We start from the raw sequence: 8,704 nt of genomic DNA, 5'->3' as shown, positions 1-8,704 counted from the left end.
AGGGGACTCTTGCTGAAACTGAGTAAGAGCTACAGAAGTCAATTTATTATTGGAAGGAAATGGGAGTAATTATAACATTATTATAACATTATAATTATAACATTACCATACAAAACATCCCAGTAAACAAAGATGCTTAGATAGAATAGAAAATTTAATTCTCCTTAAAGAAGAGGTTCAAGTAATAATTATTCACCAGAAAGTCTATGATTTTAAAACCATTTCATGTTTAAGTACTAGGTTTTTAAAAATAAAGTCTCCATTTTATCTGTTCCTCTTGAAATTTTCCATTTTATTTCTTTTCTGTTTATTTTAGGATTATTTTGAAATTTTTAAATTTGTATATTGAGTCCATCACTGTCACAAAAAATTCTTGATTTATGTTTTTCAGAGACATAATCATTTCTTTGAGGTCACTTTAAGGAATCCTGGAAAGTTTGGTATACTGTCTCATCATTATGTTTCACCTGGTTATTTATTGAAATTTATTGAATTTATTGAAATTTTATTGAAAATTTGAATTGAAATTGAATTGAAAATTTATTGAAATTCATGTGAGTCTGTACCTTTTAAGTCTATTCAAGTTACTAGTTTTTATTGCATCAAGTGTTGTAAAGAATGTATTTTTTGTATTGGTTTTTAAAATATATTTATAATAAAAATTCTTTTTTTCAACTACAAAGTATTGTTTGTTGGTTGGCTTTTTCCTTCCTCCTCATTGGGAGAAGAAGGGGAGGGAGGAAGAAATTCAAAATCCTTTTAAGAAATAGTATAGTCGGGGTAGCTAGGTGGCACAGTGGATAAAGCACCGGCCCTGGAGTCAGGAGTACCTGGGTTCAAATCCGGTCTCAGACACTTAATAATTACCTAGCTGTGTGGCCTTGGGTAAGCTACTTAACACTGTTTGCCTTGCAAAAAAACCTAAAAAAAATAATATAGTCAAGCAAAACAAATTCCTGCTTTCTGCTCAACATCTTCTCTTGGAGTTGGTAACAGTAGGAGTTCTTGAAGCCTCACCATGCCACCCAGAGATGATATGAAGAAGAAAGATGCCAATAACTTGGCTGAGAAGGACAAGGATCCATAAACAACTCTGGAGGGCAAAGCCAAGAATTAGTCCAGGGGAAATTCCGAGATAAGCTCAACAATCTGGTTCTGTTTGACAAAGTAACATATGACAAACTCTGCAAGGAGATACTCAATTAAAAACTTATCACCCCTGCAGTAGTATCACAGGAACTGAAGATCCAAGGTTGTCTAGCCAGGGCAATCCCCTCCCCGCTCAGGAACTGCTTAGTAAAGGTCTGTTTAATCTAGTTTCCAAGCACAAAGTTAAAGTGATATATATACAAGGAACACCAAGGGTGGAGATGCTTCAGCTGCTGAAGAAGCATGAAATGGTTCAACAATTTTGTGTACATTTTCAAAAATAAACTTACTGGAATTTAAAAAATCCCCATATTGACCACATCTAAATATTATGCTTATAGATATACTAATAGGAATATACATTAATCTATCTTCGCTCTCTTTTGAGATGGACAGCATTCTTCAACATGACTGATTCCAGATGATGATCAGAGTTCAAAAGTATTTCCTAATTGTTTGTTTTTATAATGTTGATATTATAAAGATGAGAGTTCTTTGAAAGTGAAACCTCACAACTAAACCTGGAGTTTGGAAAACTTTAGATTTTTATTTTACAAGCCTGCAAAATTCACAAATTAAATTTTTTTCCTGGATAGACAATAAAAACTTTGGTTACAGGCTGAATAACAAAGGCCTAGACAAGAATACTTAAGGAAAAGAGAGGAAAGGAAAATAGCCATAAGAATTGGCTGGGCTTAGTCTAAATAAGTCCTGTCATGAGGGGAGTGTAGGTCAAACTTTTATAGTCTTTCCCATTTCCTCTGCATGGAAGAGTCAGGGAAAAGCAAGTAAAAGGAGAATCCTACACCCTCTATATGATTGAGGTCAGGTACCCATTCTGAGAAGCAGGAAGCTAAAGGAGGGGTAAAGGAATGAGCTCTGATCTTGGTGAATTTATATTCAACAATAGAATCACATTTAACAGAGGTAATTTTCATCTAATTAGGGCTCATGCTTCTGAGGGATCCCTCAGAAAACATCAGACAGGAATAAATAACATTTTCTTAATATTAAAAACTAGACAGATATTTCCCCTACTACAATAAGATTCCATACAAATGAAAGATACAAAAATGTCTTTAGTCATTCTCAAATCAATGGGCATATATTCTATTTCGCATCCCAAGCTACTGTAAAAAAAAAAAGTGAGTTTGTAGGAACATTTCTTTCAATCTTTGTTTTCCATTGGATTATAAGCCTTGGAGTGGGATTTCTGGGATAAAAGGCTTATACATGGTAGTCCCTTGCTTAGCATAATTCCAAATTATACTTTTTCGAATGGTTGGACAGATCCACCAACCAAGCATTTTTGTCACTTCTGCACTTATTGGGTGCAAGATGAAAGATCAACACTGATTTACATTTCTCTTATTACTCATATGGAATGATTTTTCATATTATTGGCAATAGTTTGCATATTTTTTGAGAATTATAATTTAGTCCTGTCATCTTTTGTCATTAATGATTATATTCAACTTTCAATACTGCTATGTAGGTTTTCATCTTGAGTGCCTTCATTTTTTATACACTTGTATTCCACTATTTTCCTGATTTCTCATGGCTGTCTTATAATAATGGCTTACTTGAATTGATATTCCTTTAGACATGAAGGTCTTTCTCTTTGTGGGGAAAGATAATGAGTTCTCTGATGCCTATAAGACAACCAGTTTGAGACGTCTAAAAAGCAGTTGGTGATATAGGAATGGAGCTCAAGAGAGTAAGGCTGACTGTTGATATGGGACTCATTTGTATAGAGATGATAATTTAACCTTTAGGAGTTGAAGAAATAATTTAGAACAAGATGAAAAGAGGGTCCAGGAAGGAACATTTGGAGATGCATGCCTTTTTAAAGTCATCACCATTTGTTCCTGCCATTTTTTTCTACTTAAAGCATTTTTGTATTTAAAATATGTTATCCTCTCATACAAATTTTTCTTCCTTGGAAAGTTTCTGTATCATATATTCAATACTTTTTCTACTTTTGTTTTTTTGTATTATTTAATCCCGAGATTTTGGCCTTTAAATTTTTTATCTAATTTAATTGCCAATGTTTTATTTTGAAAGTTTTATTTCTCTTAAGACCAAACTTTTGAATTTCTTGATACTCTAATATCTACCCCAATATATACACTTTCTTTTTTCCTCAGGAAATTTTGGTTTCCTCTCCTATATAATTTTATTTTTTTCTTTCTTTTTAACATTTTTTCCATCTTTTGTTCTAGCCTCTTTTTATCTCCTGTGAGATTTGGTTACCCCCCTCAGAGTTTTCTCCTTTGAATTTTTTCTTCATTATTCTTTATCTTAAATCCAGATTTTATAGAGTTAGTATCTAAGGATGCAAAATCAAGGCTGTGTTAGGTTAAATGGGAAAGATTAGGATAACTTCAAAAGGAGAAATAAGAGGGTTGCATTTGGAGAAAAGTAATGAGTTCAAGATGAGCTTAAGATATTTTTAGGTCACAGATGATGTTATTTCATGATATTTTTATTTTAGGACAGGCTTCTGACATCTTATCTTGTGGATGCAGCTTGAGTAGTGACTCAACATCTGGTTCATTATCTCTTTCTGAGGTTGTTGACTTGGAGAGATTTATGGGAAACAATTACACCAACTTTCCAATTATGTGGTTTAGGATTAGTTCATTTCATTTCAGTTCCTCAGTCGGGGAAATTATTCTACTATCAACTTAGTATTAAGTATGCAAGTAGCTGTTCCCAACATATATTTAGATATCCCTACTTTTCCACAATGTGAAATACAGAAAGATGTATAAGACCTCATCATGGACCTCATCACATGGCAGGGAAGAGAATAATCCACAAATGATTCTAATATAATAGAGAAGTGAAAAGTGTCATCAAGTTTCAAAGGGAGGAAAGAGATGACTTTTGGCTGTCAGAACCAGATGTGAAATTTGAGCCAGGGCTTGTGAGTTGGCAAAGATTCTCATGCAAATTTAGAAGGATGAGGAAAGACTTTAAGGATAAGAAGAACATTCCAATAAAAAGTTGATAAGGAAAACTGGAGATCACAGCATATTCAGTACAAAAATAAGTAGATTAAATATATTATGAAAATAATATATAATATATTATGAAACTATTGATATTGGATATTCCCATTTTTTATATAGATCAGAAAATGTTCTATTAATTGTAAATGGCACCTCCACAGTCACTTGGATTAGTAGCAATCTTGTGACAATGCTTTAAAAATATAAAACTAGAATTATGCTATTTCAGAGGAAGAGCCCCAAGTATCTTCCCCTACAAAAATACAGGGAGCTTGTTAGGATCCCAGACTAGGCAAAAGGAAGCTGGATAAGAAATACCAGTAGGGGATATCAGAAGAGTAGCATAGCACTGAAGATTGAATGTATTAGTGGTGGTGATGAGAATTAGATCCTAAAGGATTAGATTTATTCATTTGTATTTCCTTTGCATTTATAGGTGAAAGATTGAATTGTCATCATCATATAAATTACCAAGCTTGAGGAAAACAAGTTTCTGGTTAAATTCTAATCCTGGGTGTCTCCTGAGCTTGTGTCCAACATATACTATGCTGCAAAATTAAAAAAGGAAAGTGTAAATACATTATATTCATTTAAAAATATGGATGATAATTAAAACACAGATTACTTGAGAATATATCCCCTGTGTAGATCATGTCTTTAGAAAACAATATGCCTAAGGAATTAGTGTTGGAGGTCAGATTTGAACTCAGGAAAATCAGTCTTCCTGACTCTAGGTCTAACACTCTATCTACTTCCCCATCAAGCTGACTTTTAGGGAATGTGTTTGATTGGTTGAAATTTTACTTTGCAAGGAAATAGAAGAGGGTATAATTTGCCAGCTCCATTGATCCAATGTAGAGCCTTATCTTTGTCAATGCTCTCCATTTTAAAGGAATGTAGAATGAACAGTTTAAGAAAACTCACACAAGGGGAAAGCTCTTTTCCAGTGATTTCACTAAGAATTGAAGGGAATCAGCAAATCAAATCAAAACATCACAAGAAATTTTCTATAGAAGCAAAGAGTACAATTTAGATTTGACAAAAGGAAAAAGCTTATTATCATTTATAGAAATATTCAAAAGTGAAACGGATTGCTTTCAAAGATATGGAGTCTAAACAAATTACTGAAGTGGCAAGACAACTTGATGTCAATGCAAGTTGTGATCTAGTTAGACTAAATCAGAGGTTGTCCCAAGAGCCAGATCTGATCTGTTGCCTATTTTTATGCTCAGCTAACATTTTTTTTTGCATTTTGAAATACAACTTCCCTAAAAACATTAAAATGCAACTTTATTTAAAATTTTTGAAATCTAACTTGAAGAAAACATGTAATAACCATTTAAAGCTACTGTAATGTACACAAAAAGTTAAAGGGACAGTTTTGGTTCTTGCCCTGTTGTTTGTTAGATTTTGAATTTGGTAGATCCTGACTCCTTTGACAGTGTATAAACCTGTGACTAGACTTGAAAAAGAAAAGCCATAGATATGAAAAAGGGTATATTCCCCTCAGTTGTGCTTTTTCCCTCCCTTTTCTTCCAATGACTTGAAGAAAAGACAGGAGCATAATGTTTTCTAAAGACATGATCCACACAGAGGTATATTCTCAAGTAATCTGTGTATTTACACTTTCCTTTTTTTTAACTTTGCAGCATGGTATATGTTGAACAAAGTCAGGCGACATCCAGGGTTAGAATTCTGCTTCCTGTTTTAAGTAGTTGGGTGACTTTGGGCAAATCACTTAACCTCTATGTGCCTCAGTTTCCTAGATAATAAAGTTAGGATAATAATTCCTGTTCTTACCTTTCTCAGAGGGTTATTATGAGAAATGAACAAGATGATGTTTAAATGATATATTTTATACATTTTGAAGTACATTATAAATGTTAGTTGTTATCATCATAATTGTAACAATATTCCTGAGCATCTGTTTCTGCCTTAAGCATTTGAAATAACCATTCCCTTGTGTGAGTTTTCTCAAACTGTTCATTCTACATTCCTTTAAAATAGAGAGCATTAACAAAGATAAGACTCTACATTGATCAATGGAGCTGGCAGTTAGGCCCTCTTCTAAATTCCTTGAAAAGCAAAGTTTCAAATTGACAATTTTTGAATTGACAATTTTTGAAGATTCCTTTATAATCAAACAATTAATCAATATTCATTAAGCTCCCTAAAGGGCAACTAGATGGTGAAGGGGATAGAGTGTTTGACCTAGAAAGAAGACTAATCTTACTGAGTTCAAATCTGGATTCAGACACTAAATCTGTGACCCTGGGCCAGTTACTTAACTCTGCTTGCTTCAGTTTTCTCATTTGTAAAAAGATCTGGAGAAGTAAATGGCAAACTACTCCAATATCATTGCTAAGAAAGGCCAAATGGGATTTTGGAGAGTCATAAACAATTGAAAAATGGCTGATTACTTTATTTGACTGAATTGCTTACTAGGCACTGTGCTAAAGCACTGGGAATACAAAAAGAGGCAAAAGTTAGTTCCTGCCCTCAAAGAGCTTTCAGTATATTGGGGTGACAAAAATATAAGCAAACACAAACATAGTAAGCTATATACAAAGTAAGCAGGAAATAGTTAATAGGAGAAGGCACCAAAATTAAGAGAGGTTAGGGAAGACTTCCTGCAGAAGATGGGATTTTAGTTGGGGCTCAAAGGAAGCCAAAGAGATCAGCAGGTGGAACTTAAATTTTGAAAAAAAAAATATCAAGAAGCAGTTTGAACTATCTAAATCCTTTGGTAGTTACTCTTATCAGTATAAATGAATTGTCTTTATGATTGATGAATATGATATTTTGAATTTGAAAATGTCTCAGTCTCCAGAGACTTGCTCACCTCCAGATGAATTAAAAAAATAAAACTTCTAAAATTTAAAGCTGAGGACTGTTATGATCTCGGAATCATGGTTATCCAACGATATTATGGCCACTCCAGCCCTTGATGCTCTTTACTACATGTTGCAGTGAGTTCATCTCCCTATTGTCTTTTCTGTTGTCCATTAATTGATACTTAGGCTTAGTTCTTTGAAGACTGTGGTATTCCTTGAATTATAATCATATAATACCAATAAAATATTGGTAATTTTCAAACTAGCCCTTTGATTCTGGGAGAAGTTTAGCATCCTTAAGAGAATTTTGTCATTTTCAAAACGGTAATTCTGCTTTCCCTTTTCCTCTTGTTTAATTTTGGGTTCAGCTTGTTCCTTTGTTTATAACAAACAAGTTTATGAGTTGTTTTCTATAAAGCTAATGAAGAAATAAAAAATTTTGTCTTCTTTTCTTGCTCTAATAACAACTAAACACCCTCTCCCCCAACAGTCACAGGATGGTGTTGACATCCCATGTTTTATTAAAGTCTGCCACATAGCTGATGAGGCATAATTATCTTGAGTCAGGAGCAGGTACTCCTCCTCCCCCTAATGGAATCCCTCACAGTAGTGATATGAAGCAGACATTCTGATTCAGGGAAGGTAACTATAATATGTACTGTGACATTTGCCAATAATTTTATGGTTCTTTGTCTTGTTCTATAAATATATGTACCAAATAATGTGTCATTTGGGGGTTAAGTGGACCCCCATTCATATGCATAAACTACAAACTTAGAAAACAATAATAATATTTGTTCTTCATGTTTGAAGAAGATTGAGACAACTAAGTGGCATGACTTATACATTTATTATCATGAGAGGTATGTTTTGCAAAGATGCTATTCTCATTTGCCTTTTCCAGAACCATTTCACCCCATGGCCTGATTTGATAGGTAAGAAGACTTTTGGTGATGGTCTAGATCCTTCCGGAGTCCTTGGACTTTGAATATAATTTCTGTTCCCATGTCAGTGAGGCACCTCAGGGCTCCAGTATTGCTGAGCAAATTGCCACAATAAGCACCACACGGTATATTCAGACCTGTCTCTTGATGGGTTAATCATCAGTACAGTCTTTGCTGTCAGACCTTCAACCATACATCCTCAGACACAAAGACTTTGGTTTTGCAAAAGTTGTCTGGAGAGTCATGGCAATAATGCTGCCAGATCACTGGTTGGCGTCATTTATGGTTGGAGCTACAACTGCATCTGATCATCTTTGAAACTCTGACTTTCATTCTTTATTAATGAAAACATTCTGGTAAATATTTTCTCTCTGGTTTTGCCTTGCACCTATCTAAGAATTTTACTCCTAATGGCACAATATGCATGCCCCTGGCTGCTCCCTTATTAATGACCCCCAGGTCCTAAAACCAACAAATAGAATCAAGGTCCTATTCCATTATTCTTAGCCTGGGTATTATGTTAACCTAACACTGGTTTTTTTTAGGTTTTTGCAAAGTAGACAGGGTTAAGTGGCTTGCCCAAGGCCATACAGCTAGGTAATTATTAAGTGTCTGAGACCAGATTTGAACCCAGGTACTCCTGACTCCAAGGCCAGTGCTTTATCCACTATACCACCTAGCCGCCCCCTTATTTCTTCTTTCTTAAGACCAAACTCTGGTGGCTAATACATGCTGCATAACTCTTTATTAGAGTCAAATGCCA

General features: G+C 34.2%; 1 pseudogene; it reads left to right on the top strand.

The window, feature by feature from the left end:
* Positions 1-1,018: 1,018 nt before the first annotated feature.
* LOC141503434 (small ribosomal subunit protein eS25 pseudogene) lies at positions 1,019-1,396 on the top strand (annotated as a pseudogene).
* Positions 1,397-8,704: the final 7,308 nt, after the last annotated feature.

This window comes from Macrotis lagotis, chromosome X, assembly GCF_037893015.1.
Source record: "Macrotis lagotis isolate mMagLag1 chromosome X, bilby.v1.9.chrom.fasta, whole genome shotgun sequence".
Taxonomy (NCBI): Eukaryota; Metazoa; Chordata; class Mammalia; order Peramelemorphia; family Peramelidae; genus Macrotis; species Macrotis lagotis.
The sequence above is the reverse complement of the archived record's forward strand: the minus strand, read 5'-3'. Positions and strand labels throughout refer to the sequence as shown.